Here is a 14,801-nt window from a genome sequence, read left to right on the forward strand (position 1 = left end):
TTGGTGGGTGATCTTTGCAGTGTCTCTCAATCAACTGTCCATGCTTTGTGTCAAGCAGGTTACAGACGCTCTGTTCAGATGGGCATTGACCCTCATCCACTACTGTTGGGACCAGGCAAGCTAGACACAGCGAGCCAGAGGCTTCGCAGCCATTGCTGGCTTCCCCCGCGTCCAGGGCACCATAGACTATACACATGTGGCCATCAAGGTGCCAGCAGGTGAGCCTGGTGCCTTCGTCAACGGGAAGGGCTTCCACTCCATGAACGTGCAGATAGCGTGTGATCACAGGATGCTGATACTGCAAGTCTGTGCAAGGTACCCAGGCAGCTCCCACGATGCCTACATCCTCAGACACTCCCAGGTGCCGGGGCTCTTCAGTGCTTCAGCCTGGCTGGATGGATGGCTATTGAGTGACAAGGGCTATCCCCTCAGAAGGTGGCTGATGACGACTCTCCACCATCCAATAACAGAAGCTGAGCAGCGCTACAATAGGAGCCATGCCTCCACAAGGGCTGTGGTGGAGTGAACCATTGGTCTTCTCAAGATGCACTTCCGATGGCTGGACTGCTCAGGGGGCGTACCCCAGTACTCCCCAGATCATGTCTCAGTGATAGTAGTTTCATGCTGCACTCTGCACAATCTTGTGCTGGAAATGGGGGATGCAGTGGACGAGGGACACATCAACGCAGTGGCTATGGCTGCACACGATGAGTCCAGCAGTGATTCCGAGGATGAGCATGCACAGGGAAATGCTGAGAGGGTAGACACTGACCCAGGCATATTCCAGGGAGGCAGGGACACCCAGGAGGCTTTAATCCAGTGAACCTTCTGCTAGTACACCATAGATGGACCTCCAGGACAAGCCTGGGCTTTTGGCTCGATACTCGACACCTAAGTGCAAAATCTGCCAGGTTAGCAACAGTAACTAAGGGCATTGTTAATAAAGCTGAATGTCCAACAAAGCACTTATTACTGTTTTGGAAACCATATACATGCAGAAGAAAAGATGCACCCTCAGCCATGATGACATTTCTGAACTTAATGTGTGAAACAAAGCAGCTTATTACAAAAAACAGACAAGAGTGTTACAAATCAAATAAAATCATAAGGGCTTCATCTCAGGCCAACAGAAAATCATGAGTGAAAAACCCATGGTGTGCCTAAGGTGCCTTAATCTTTCGTTTTCAGGTGCTACATCTTGGTGCTGCCCCACCACTCAGAGTGGCATCTGTGACAGCCTGCTGACCCTGCTGTCCTGTTGGCCTCGATGACCTTGGCAGTCGTCCTCTGGCCCGTGGGACCTGTGCTAGCCCCACCTGGGAGCAAGCTGCCAGTTTCACAGCTGGCAGCTCCCCAGTTGTAACAGCATCACGGTCACTGGTAGAGGGTTGGAGCAGCTGTCACCCTCAACTGGAGCATCCTGAGAGGAGGCGCAGAGATGCCAGGCAGCTGCTACACCAACGTGAGATCATTTTGGACCTCCCTGCTCACCATGGATGGATGAGCTGGGAACTTTGATGCCCAATCCATCTCCCACACTGGCACTGACCATCTGAGGTCAATGCCGAAATGAGGGCTTGCTGGTCAGAGCACATCCCAAGGAAGCCCTGATGGAACCCCAGGAATAGGCTCTCTATGAGAGTCGCCACTCTCTCCATGGAGGACACATGGTGCCTGGACATGTGGCTCATTTCCTTGGTGAGCACCCGCATAGACTCCTCCACCATGGATACCAAGCAAAGCATAGCCTCAGGTATCACCCCCAGATGCTCCCGCACACCCAGACGCATTTCCTGCCCCTGCTGCGCCGCGCATGACCCCAGAGACATATCATCAGGCACTGACTGAGCATGGGCCTGGTCCCCTGCAGTCCTCCGACCACTGGCGCCATGGGCACTCTGTCTCTGGCAGCTCCTCCAGCAATTGTGAAATGCCCTCACCACTGTGACCTGGGACACTAGCTGTTATTTGAATTCCCACCGAGGTGCTAGTATTTGTGCTGGTGCCTGCCTGACAGAGATGGTGTGGTGCTGGTGGGACTTCAGGGCCCTCAGGTGTGAGAGAGGGCTTCTGCTGCTTCTCCTCCCAGTCCTGCTCTGATGATACTGAAAGGAAGAACAAGGACAGTGGATCAGTTAATGTGGAGACAATGACAAAGTTCATCCCTGTCCCTCTGATCATTATGCGCTCATCCTTCCATAAGCAATGGTCAAACCATGTTGCAAAATTAAATCATTTAACATTCAGCACTGCCATGGCTGTTGGGAGAACAATGCTGACCTCACTGTTGGGCATAAATACCTGGCCTGGCACCTCAGCCTCACCGACACCAGTGGACCTGGATGCATGGCGCCTCTCCAAATCCAGGGCCTCCTGCTCAAAGCAGCTGAGAATGGCTAACTGCGCCTGCCTGCTGCTAGTCCTTGCATGCTCTGCCGCATTATGAGCATTCTTCTCCTGAAAATGAGAGAAGGGCATTGATTAGTGCTACTTGTATCTGGACTCTCTTCACGCACGGCCCACCCCAACCAGAGTGGGACATATCAGGTCTCCAGTGCCTCCTTACCCCGCTGCTGCTGAACACTCACACAAAGATGCTGGGCCTGCTCTCCAGCCCCCACCACCCCTCTTGGACACATGCTGCCTACATCACATTAGGCACCACACGGTATATCCTTCCATAGCATAGAGGCGCAAGCTCATGGAGCACAGAAGGCAGCAGATGGTTCGTTGTCACGCCACATTGAAGCTCCCTCCCAGCATGTCATCACCCTGACTTGGACATGTTCTTGAGTTCTAACACAGCGCCTAGGTGCAGCTCCTCCAGGTAGCTCCCCCATCGGTCATATGAGACTCAGTATAACACGTGCTGCATGGACAAAACACATCTCCTCATCACCCTCTCAGGCTGACCTTAGCATGGGAAATATCTGCTGGCCCACCCAGCAAAGGACAAATGCCATCAATGATTCAATGCAGTCACTACATGCATACTTGGGCGGGGGGCTGGCGGGGGGCCGGGGGGTGGGGGTGGGGGGGCGGTGTAAGCCAACCTGCTGGGTTAAATGTCCAATGCCAACATGGTACTCACCCAGCCAGATCACAACAAGTCGTTGAAGAGCTTGGGACACTGGATTCAGGTGCGCTGCACCACGTCGTGGGAGCTCACCACCTCCTCCACCTCCCAGGCATGCTTCGTCATGTGATGGGGGCCTCCTCCTCCAATCCTGGGGGACCAGCGCCTCCCACCATGCTGCCACCTCCTCAAGGAGGGCAGCAAGACAGTCATTTGATAAGAGGGGCACACTGGCCCCCACCCTATCCTCCGGCCTGGCCTATCCCCCCACCCTACCCTCTGGACTGGCCTGTCCCCTGGCCTACCCTCCAGACTGGCCTGCTCACCAGAAGCTCTCTGCTGTGGCTTTGCACTTGTCATTGTGAGTAGACTAGAAAAGGCTGTCAGGCCTTCATTTAAACAGGCTGCTGGGGTGCCATTGGACCCGGCGGTCTGTCCATGCCCACCGCCGCCCGCCCACTCCCACTATCCTCAGGAGTCGAGAAACATGCTGGGTGGGCCTTAATTGGCCTGCCCGCCTAAAATGGCAGCGTGGACCTGATCACGGGCGATCCGCGCGCGCTCCACCACTGGCCCCCGGCCCTTCCTGTCAAGCGGAAAATTCAGGCCCATATCTGCATCTTTGGGTGGATGCAAAAGATTCTGTGGTACTATTTGAAGAAGCACAGGGAGATTTTCTGGCAGCCTCGATAACAGTTCTCCTTCAAGCAAAATCAGCAGACACAGTGTATCTGGATATTAATCTCATTGTTGTTCATGGGGCCTTGTTGTGCAAACTGCTATGTTTGTTTACAAAATAACTAAGTCTTTACTTCAAAAATAATCCATTGGGTGTAAGGCAATTTAGGATGTCTTGAGGATTGGTTAAGTTACAAAGTATTACAAAGTATTACAAAGCATTTCATGCCTTGTTCATGCTGTACATGAGTCCTCTCCCACCCCTCTTATCTAATCTCATCAAGGCATCATGCTATTCATTTCTTTCTCATTTGCTCATCCAGCATCCTCGTAAATGCATCTATGCTATTTGTTTCAACTGTTCCTTGTTGTAGTGTGCTCAACATTCTAAACATTCTCTGGGTAATGATTTTTTTCCTGAATTCCCTAATGGATTTCTTAGTAACTATCTTTTTTGTTATGGCCACAGCCCTCACCCCCAAGTGGAAATATGTTCTCTGTGCACATCATATCACATCCTTTCATGATTTTAAAGAGCTCTAACAGGTCAACCTTTATTCTTAACTTTTTTAGAGAAAACAGCCTCAGCCTAATCAACGTTTACTAATAAGTATAACTCTCAATTCTGGTATCATTTTAATAGATTATTTTCCCACCTTCTGCATGCCTCTATATCCTTTTTGTAATATGCACTGTTAACAGTGCTTCAAGTGTGGTCCAACCAAGGTTCTATACCAACTAAACATAATACTTCTCTGCTTTTCAATTCTGTCCCTTTACAAATAAATTCCAATGCTTGATTTATGAGTAGACTTATTAACCAGTGTCACTACTTTTAGTGATGTACCTTTCTGTACCCCAGATCTCTCTCTTCTATCTCATTTAGATACTTATTTTACAAGGAATATGTGGCCTCCTTATTTTTCCTACCAAATTGTACTACCTCACCCTTATCCATATTGATAGTCAATTATGTCACTATTCTGCAAATTATTAATAATTTCCTGTATTTAGTCATAGTTTTCCTCTGGTTTAACTAACCCACCAAACCACGCACCACCCCTGCCACCTCCTCACCTCCCCACCCCCACTGAGTTTGAAGTCATCCACAAATTTGGAAATAATATTTCTAATTCCAAGTCCTAATCGTTTGTGTAAATAGTGAACAATAGTTCTCAGACCACCAACCCTTGTGGAATATTACTTATCCTTAACTACAGGAATTCAAGTTATTTTTTTCTTAACAATCATGTACAGAGTTACCTGGTGCAATGATTTATTTTTTGAACTTGGGTATATGGGAAGCTGACAGATTATGTGGAGCAGATAACTGTGGGTGGGTGAGTTGAAGGTTCCCAAAGTGGGGTGGGGGAGATCAGGGAATGGGGGTGGGAGTCAGTGGGGAGGTTATTTTGGTGGCGGGGGTGGGGGGGGGGGTGGGAGCGGGGGGGTTGGTGGTGGGGGGGGTGGGGAGTAGATCATGGTGGTTGAGGGTGTTGGTGATGTTTATAGGATCAGCTTGTTGGGCCTGAAGGAAATCTTCAATCTTCCTGCCCCACTATTATCTGACAGAGAGCCTGGGTAATATCAGTAAAACAATAGAACCCTTGTTAAAATGTATGTTTGCAGCCTCCTTAAAAGATTTCATTGGCTGACCCACTGTCTTAGAGCGGATTGGTTGCCTTCCCCTTGTCTTAGTGGAGGCCAATGAGCTTGGGCGAATGAACACTTGGAATAGAGGAATGGGATTTTTGACGGAAGAAATGCCATTAAAATCTGATAAAATTAACACTTGGATTAGCCAACACCATGCAGTTTATGATGCAGCTGTAGAACATCACAAATCAATGAAAGGTTTAATGAGAATAGATTGAAACAAATGCCAAGCCCATTTTATAGCTGGAGGAGATGTAAGGGTTGATATTAAATTCCTTCAACCAGCAAAGCAGACATGTTCAAATTGCAGCCGTACTTTTGCCATTCCATGTCCACTCAGTTCATACCAGTCCCTGGACATCAGAGGTCTGTCTGAATGAGGTAGAAGTCTCATTAATCTATGCAAATTTGGGTCATAAGATATACATAAATTGCTGATACAATTTTAACAATCTAGTGAGCTAAGCACTGTGAATGCTTCACCCAATATTATCTGGTGGACAAGAGGAAGAGGCCAGTGAAAGGAATGACAGTAGTGCTTCTCTGGTCTCCAAAAAAGTAGTGTGGATAACCATCACCCTGGGTCCTGTCCTCCATTTCCATATCCTCTCCCAACACCCTGTCATCACACCTTCTCTCCACCATCAGGCCAACCTTTCTGTCAGCTTGCATAGTTGCCAGGGCTGCTAAGTTGACCCAGTGAACCACAGCTATATATCTTTTTGGGACATGCAGCTCACTGAGTTTGTGTTCATACCTCAAAATGGTAACGCTTATCACCTTTGTTGTTGCAAAACTAGGTGTGTTGTTGCATGTAGTCAAAACCACTGGTTAAGGCACATTCTGTTTTTACTAAATTTTTTTTTTAAGCCAGTGTACATTGGCTGTGAAAACGTTAGGTCAGTGATCCTCAGTATTCTTATATTCATAAATTAATGGTCTTCATTATATATAAATTAAATTAACATTGGTAGTCAGATTGACCAAATGTGCAAGGTTCCATAACTAAAACATATATGTGATGTCAATTTATGTTGATATTCAGGCCAGCCTGGGTCTTCTAAACAGCAGTGACATAATAATATATTAATGTGAAGTTAATCATAAAACTGAAAACATGATAATTAACAGATGCTCAAAAACAGCATGGGATCTGCACAAACTCCTGGAATAAGCCAAACAGGTAATGCTGCCAGGACTATGCCAGGTGATGGAGGCTGGGATTTTCTGGCCCCAACACTGGCAGGCATTGGCACAGGTAGGATGGGAAAATTTTGAGAAGTGTTGACTTTTAACAGCTCTCCAAATATTCCTGCCCCCCGCCGTGACAATACCCACTGGCGTCAGGGCCAGAAAATCCCACCTGGTTTAGGGAAAATTGGCACCATAAGCATAAGTGGAGCAGTGACTTGCAGTGTTGGTTGTGCAGTAACAAGTCAAACATGACATCCACTTCCTACAATCTGCAGGAATGACAAGCACAACCTGGAGAACCTGGGTTGAGCTAGGCACCAACCCACAACTGCTCATTGTAGCTCCTCAGCGGCATGCATAGGAGTCCACCCACCCCTTTTTCCTGAGGATGCTGTTCTTCCCTCTGCTCAGCCAGGTGCCTCTGTATCTCAGTTCTCCTTTGTCTCTGCTCCTTTAAACCATGAGGCATACAGCTAGGTCATCAGGATCCATGATCCTGGTGTACTTCTCCTGTAGGATGAAACAGAGAGACGCGTAGGAAAGCATTGCTCTCCTAGAGACTTCTCATCATTACATGTGCGGCTTTGGTTCTATCTCAAGTCCTCTTAGTGCATGCTGGAGAGTGCTAGCCACCATTTAGATGGCCAGAATTTGGCACCCTGCATGGCTGCCCAAAACTGCACCCATCTCACCCCACTCCACCTGACTGATTGACGGCAGCTTCACCCACTGGACTGCATGCTGACCTCTCAGCTCAGGTGCAGCCATTCTTTGAACCTGCACTGAAAGGCTGCGCTGTTAGCTTGAATCATGGGTGAGACTTGTCTAAATCTGAAAGAAGACATTGAAAAGGACAGTGAGCAGCTCCACCAGTGATTGCTCCGTGGCCAGCTTTCGGAAGGAAATTGTACAACTTGCCCAGATGTCTAATTGTTCTGCAACCCCCTAAAACCTTTATTAGTTTGCTGTTTGTACCCAAAGGGTAAAGGATTCAGGAGCATTTGATGGAAATTTCATGCCTCTGTGTTGCTTGAGTGGGAACATAAGCTAGAGGCCCTACTCCAAGCATGTCAATGTTGCTGCGTCTGAACTGTCTCAACTGCGGAAGAATGCTCACTTTTTACAAGGTTCCCCGAATGCTTGGCCGCTTCTCACTGCTTCCCTCCCCTCCCCTCCCCCCGCTAGTGCTTGTGCATTACGATCAGGTCATGCTGGCTTGTGCCCCCATCCCCAGCCGCAGTGCAGCCCTTGCTCTGGCTCCATCTGTCAGCCAGCCAGGAAAAAGCAACTTGCCTGTGCCCTCACCTAAATGCATGGCGCCTCTTCCTTGAAGTCGAACGGGCAACCCTCATAAGCGCTGCACATGAACAAAAACTTAATCAAGTTAGTCAACCAAGAATTGTCCTTAACCAGTCTGTGCTGGCTCTCTTTTATTAGTCCACATTTCTCCAAGTGGTTGTTAATATCCTGCTGGATTATTATTTCAACTAGATTCCCACCTCCAATGTTAAACCAGCTGGCCTGTAATTATCAGGTTTGCCTTTCTTCTCTTTTTGAACAGTGTGTAACATTTACAATCCTTCATTCCTCTGGCACCATCCTTATATCCAAGATGATTGAAGCAACTCGGGTATTTCTGTCCCTACTTCCCTTAGTAACATAGGATCCAATCCTTTCAGACCGGTACAATGTTCCTCAATTATCTTTATTTCAAGCTAGTACCCTTGAGCTTTGTGTTCCATGGTCTTAGGCTCTTGAACCTGCTTTTCAGCTTCCATTCAGAAGATGGCACTACCTCTCAACTTCCCATTCTCTGGGCCCTTCAAGCTCAGAGAGTCACCATTACCTCATGACTATGATCTTATCGCTCTGAGTGGAAGTCTGTAAGCTGGTGTTTAGTAGAGGTGGTGAGTTGATGAGGGATGGGGCAGGACTGATGAGTGGCCTGGTCTTCTTCCAGATTATCATCACCTATGCAACATAGGAGAGAACGCTCCCTAGCTCAGTCACTTCAGCATCATCCTTTTCTACTCATGCTTCCCCTGTTTGCTTTGTTGGATCAATAGAAAAAGAAGGATAGTAGGTAAGAATGGATGAACGCTGCCCCCTCAGGATTAAAGAATTGAGATTGAAGGTGAAATACTCTGTCTGCGAGATGCTTGAGGAAGATTCCAAGGCAGCAGTGCCAGTGCTCAGTCATCCCCAATTTGCTTTCTGCATGCTCTGCATTGGCTGACTTAGTTGGACTGAAGTTGCACTTCAGCGGTCATCATAGTATTGTCAGCCACTTTAATTGTTATTTTAAATAACCTTACATATTTCATTTTTGCATGGCAAAAGCCACTGAATACTCATGATCTGTATGGCCTTCTGCTTAATGGAGATGGCAGGATCAAATGTGGGCTTGCCCACTCTGGTGGCTGCCTTTGACAAACATTGTATGTAAATTTGTCAAGTAGAATGAATGAGACTAGCAGCTGAGGTGTGTGCAGCAAGTGACATCTCAAAGGTGAAGGAGGCCATGTAGGGGTATGAGGTTGTAAAAGGGATTTTAAGATTGTATATGTAATCATTTGCTGTGAGGGTACTTGGGTAGTTTGAGACCAAGAATGCTTGACTGGATTCCCCCTGTGTCAGAGTGTACAGTGAATAGTTTGTTGCAGAGGTTTTGCTTCAAGAGGGTGAAGACAATGGTGATGAACAGCGTGGGCAAAGAAGCAAAGAAACAAATGATTTACCTTGTTAGACCTAGTGAGGTAGTTCAACAGTTTGCAGCGCTCCTAAGCAGTCCTAGAAATGAGAGGCAATCTGTGCTAAGGTGTCCTCTGTCCAGGCAACCCCAACAACATTGCTGGGAAGGATAAGGGCATCTTTCCCATGGAAATGCAAAGAAACATACCCAGGAAACTCTTCATAACTTCTGCTGGTCACTGGCATTTTTCTTTATTCTTAATGGGGTATGGGCATCGCTGGCTATTCCAGCTTTTTTTGCCAATCCCTAATTCAACCTTGAGAAGGTGGTGATAAGCTGCCTTCTTGAACCGCCACAGTCCATGTGGTGTAGGTACACCCTCAGTGCTTTTAAGGAGGGAGTTCCAGGATTTGTTCCAGCGACAGTGAAAGAACAGCGATATAGTTCCAAATCAGGATGGTGTGTGGTTTGGAGGGAAACTTGCAAGTTATGGTGTCCCCATGCATCTGCTGTCCTTGTCCTTCTAGATGGTAGAGGTCATAGGTTTGGAAGGTGCTGTTGAAGGAGCTTTGGTGAGTTGCTGCAGGGCATCTTGTAGATAGTACATACAGCTGCACAGCTGCCACTCTGCGTCGGTGGTGGAGGGATTGAATGTTTAAGGTGGTCGATGGCATGTCAATAAAGTGGGCTGCTTAGACCTGGATGTGTCAAATTTCTTGGGTGTTGTTGGAGCTGCACTCTTCCAGGCCAGTGGAGAGTATTCCATCACACTCCTGACTTGTGCCTTGTAGAGAGTGGACAGGATTAAGGGAATCAGGAGGTGAGTTACTCAGCACAGAATTCCCAGCCTCTGAGCTGTACTTGTAGTCACCCCAGTGTTTATATGGCTGGTTCAAGTTCAGTTTCTGGTTAATGGTAACCTATTAACAGAAGAGGGAGATAGTGGCATAGTGGTAATGTCACTGGGCTAGTAATTAGGCCCAGGCTAATGCTCTGGGATATGGGTTCAAATTCCACCATGACAGCTGGTGCAATTTAACCATAATTCATAAATCTGTAGTCATAAAGTTAGTTCTGGTAATGATGACCATGACAACTGTTGTCATCATTTTAAGAACCCATCTAGTTTATTAATGGCCTTTAGGGAAGGAAATCTGCCATCCTTACCTGGTCTGGTCTACATGTGAATCCAGACCTGCTGGAGTCAATGTGGTTGACTCTTAACTGCCCTCTGAAATGGGCTAGCAAGCAATTCAGTTTCAAGGGCAATTAAGGATGAGCAACAAATGCTGGCCTTGCCAGCGATGGTCACAACCTGTGAATGAAAAAAAGCAGGATTCAGCGATGGTAATGCTGTCAAAGGGAGATTGTTAGATTCTCTCTTGTTGTAGATGGTCATTGCCTGGCACTTGTGTGGCGTGAATGTTACATGCCACTTACCAGCCCAAGCCTGAACATTGTCCAGGCCTTGCTGCATATGGACACGGACATTGTTCGCTATGTGCCAAACATTGCCTGAGAATTCCGCCACTGTAAATTTGTTGGCAGTATACTTATTGCACTTCAGCTAGGTTTCTTCTGAGATAGCTTGATTGCTCATGCAGATTTTTAGCAACAGCTGTGCTGCATCATGGATTTTCCTCATGTTGAATCCAGTTTGTTGGATCCTAGTTACCATTTTTTTGGATCCTGTTCTCACAATTATTGTAAGTTGTGGCCGATTTGGTGCTAATGATAGAGCTAAGTAGCAGACACTTCATAGGTAGAAATTCTGTGTTTACAAAGGTACTCAGCAGCGATTAAACATGGGCTTACACTTCAGGCTCTAACTTTACACCACTGCTACTACTAACTTTTGACTACAGACTACTAACTACAGATGCAGCCCATGCTATTCTGCTATTGGATACTAAGATCATGTGATCTTATATTATAACATTCTTCTTAAAGGTATATTACACATCAGATTACCACATCCCTCCCCCTTTACTCAGAAATACATTTTATATTTACAATTACAATCTTCTCAAAATAGCAAAATATTTACACTGATAAGTAATTTATAAATTCAGTCTTTCTGGTTTCCTTATGTATGTATAGTGTCTCAGCTCTACAACTTCAGATGCGTTGTCAGGAAACTCCTTTTCCGGAGTTGCCTGAACATCAGATGCTTTGGTGGGTATCTAAAGGTCTGTATCCTCTACTCTTGAAGGAACAACAGATGTGTCTGTACCAGGTTGAGAAAACACTGACCCGGTAGTGAACACTGGTGGAATCATTTCTTGGTGATTTGTTTCTCTCTCCCTTAGTTGATCCAAATGTCTCCGTATGACTCGGCCTTCCACCTCCATGTGGTAAGATAGATGTCCAGTCACTGTACTTATTTCACCCGGTAATCACTTTGGTCCTTCTCCAAAGCTCTTCACAGTTTGTATACTGTTTTCTCACAATAAATTTCCTCTTGCGACTATGCCAGCCATGTCTAATTTTCAGATTTTCCTTACTCCTTTCCACCTTGCCCCTAAATTTGGCATTATTAAGCTCAATCTCATCCCAAGACGGTGTTTCAACAAAATTCCGCAGGTGTGACACCTGTTTTTGTGGGAGGGGTGGTCCTATAATGGAAAAGAAAACGTGCTAGCTTAGTTGTTAAGGAATCCCCACTTAATTTTGTCATGCCTGCCTTGAATGTCTGAACCGCCACTTTGGCCAGTCCATTTGCCCATCCAAACTTAAGATTGGCAGGCAGGTGAAGAGCCCAAGCAACCTTTACATTTTGCATGAAACCTCATCCACAAAATATTTTTCAAACACTTCAAAAACATGTCCCAGCTCATGTGATGCTGTCATATGAGAGGATATGTGTAAATAATTTTGTATCTTTATTAAAAATTTTCCTTATGAAATTTATCTCCCTGAGTGTTAGCTCCATGCCTCAGGGAGATTTCTGTGCTCTTTTGCACACATGCGCGAAAGAGCGCAGGTCCCGACTCTCCCTCCTCCTGCTGCCTGCACAGGGAGCGCTGAGCACTACCGGGCCGCATCACGCTGGGCGGGCCTTAATTGGCCCAACCATGTAAAATGGCGGTGCACAGCCGATCGTGGGTGGCGATCGGCTCTGCACCCGCCAGTGCCTGCTCCCGATCGGTCCACCCGACAGGGAGAAAATTCTCCCCATGGTCTTCCTTGCCATTCCCAAGGACATAATGGAGCTGTTGAAGGTAACTTTTGCAGTTGCTGACATTGCACACAATTCTTCACTAAACTCTCTATTTCGCCATTCATCCCAGGCCACCATAGGTAGCTGCAAGCTATGGTCTTCATTTTGGGTATTCCTGGGTGTGCGTTGTGTAGTTCAATTAGCAATGGCTCTCTACTCTTTGGAGGTACTATCACTTGTGCTCCCCACCATAAGATACCACCCTGGCTGGTTATTTCATGTCTTCTGTTAAAGTACAGTTTCATTTCATCAGATATCGGTTCTTGTGTGACCAACTATGAAGTACTTGTTCTCGTACTAGCGATAGGACTGGGTCCCTAATAGTCCAGTCTCTGATCTGTTGAGCACATACCATGATGAATCTAAGAAATGTAACAACAAAATAAATTCTCGTGGAACTTGGACTTCTACATCCTTTTCTTGTAAAGGCAAACGACTAAGTGCATCGGCGTTTGCAATTTGATTACCAGTCATTTGTATGAAAGTATACTCATATGCTGCCAGGATTAAAGCCCACTGTCGTATTCTTGCCAAGGCCAAGGGTGGTATAGCCCTGTCTTCGTTGAACAATCCTAGCAATGGCTTGTGGTCTGAAATGATAGTAAAATGGCGGCCGTGTACACACTGATGAAATTTCTTAACCCCAAAGATGATTGACATGTCTTCTCTTTCTATCTACGAGTAATGCTTTTCCATTTTGGTGAATATTCTTGATACATAGCCAAAAGGCTGTTCTGTGCCATCGTCCATCCAATGGGAGAGCACTGCTCCCACTCTGTAGGGGAATGCATCACAAGTCAAAACTAATTCTTTCCTCTGGTCATAATGTACTAAAAGGTTGGACAAGTGTAACAATTGTTTGACATTCTTGAAAGCTTCTTTCTGGGTCACCTCCCTAGACCAACGTTAGTTCTTTTTGAGTAGATAATGTAGGGGTGCTAGTTCTGTAGACAAATTTAGTAAGAACCGTCCATAATAATTGATCATTCCTAGGAATGATTTGAACTCTGAGGCATTCTTTGGTGCAGATGCCTCTGTTATGACTCTCACTTTCTCCTCAACCAGGTGGAGGCCCTGTGAATCTACCTGGTGACCCAAATAAATTACCTCCCTCACTTAGAATGTGCACTTTTCTTTTTTAAATGCATACCAACCTGCAAGAAACATTTTAAGACTTTGAAGTTTGCCATGTGCTCTTTTTCAGTGAACCCTGTCACCAAAACATCATCTAAATAATCTACAATGTGGGACAGTCCCTTCAGTAAACTTTCTGTTGCTCTCTGGAAGATGGCACAAGCTGAGAAGATGCCAAAAGGCAATCGAGTGTACTGGCACAACCCTTTGTGGCATTAATTGTGAAAAATTCTCAGGAGGCATTATCTACCTCTAATTGTTAATAAGCATAACTCATATCAAGCTTCATGTAGGTGGTTCCACCTGCCAGTTTGGCATAGAGGTCTTTGATTTTTGGCATGGGGTGTCTGTCTAGCTTAGCTACTTCATTAAGCGTCAATTTGTAGTCTCCACAAATACAGATCCTCTGGTAGGGTTTAAGGACCAGATCATTCTGAGGACTGCATAGGTTGTATAATACCTATTTTTTCTAGTCTGTCCAATTCAGTATCGACCTTTTCTCTCAATGCAAAATGTACTGGTCTGGCTTTCATGAATCAGAGAGTGGCCTTTGAATCCACATGAATTTTTACCTGCAGCCCCTGGATCTCCCCAAGTTCGTCTCAGATGACTGTGGTGTACTTTTGCAGTAGCTCTGGTAACCCACTTGCTTTCAGTCAGAAAATTTCAGCCCATTCCAACTTGTTTTCCTTTAGCCAGTCGAGCCCTAGGAGGTTTGGCCCATCGCCTGCTACTACCATCAAGGGTAGCTTTACCGATTGGCTCCCATAATGAACTGTTATACTACTTATGCCTTTGACTTGGAAGTCTTCACCTGTGTATTTTTTTAATTGGGCAGTTGTTTCTTCCAAATTTAATTGAAGGTTCCCCAATTACTGTAGTAGAAGCTCTTGTGTCTACTTCCTTTCGAACAGGTCTACCATTTCCCTTCACTGTTACATAGGTTGGTTCTGCTCTGTTCTTCCAACTTTTGAGTTATCCATGTCTGCTTGGCTCTTTCCTTACACTATGTCATAATATGTCAATTTTTATGACTAATAAAAACATTCTATTTTTTTAAAGCGCCAATCGTCGAAAGATTGTTTGTTTCCACCCCTACTGATGTTACTCTATGTTTTCGCTGCTGAGTCATTTTTCTCATTTTCCTGCAA

The sequence above is a fragment of the Carcharodon carcharias genome, chromosome 11, assembly GCF_017639515.1.
Source record: "Carcharodon carcharias isolate sCarCar2 chromosome 11, sCarCar2.pri, whole genome shotgun sequence".
Taxonomy (NCBI): Eukaryota; Metazoa; Chordata; class Chondrichthyes; order Lamniformes; family Lamnidae; genus Carcharodon; species Carcharodon carcharias.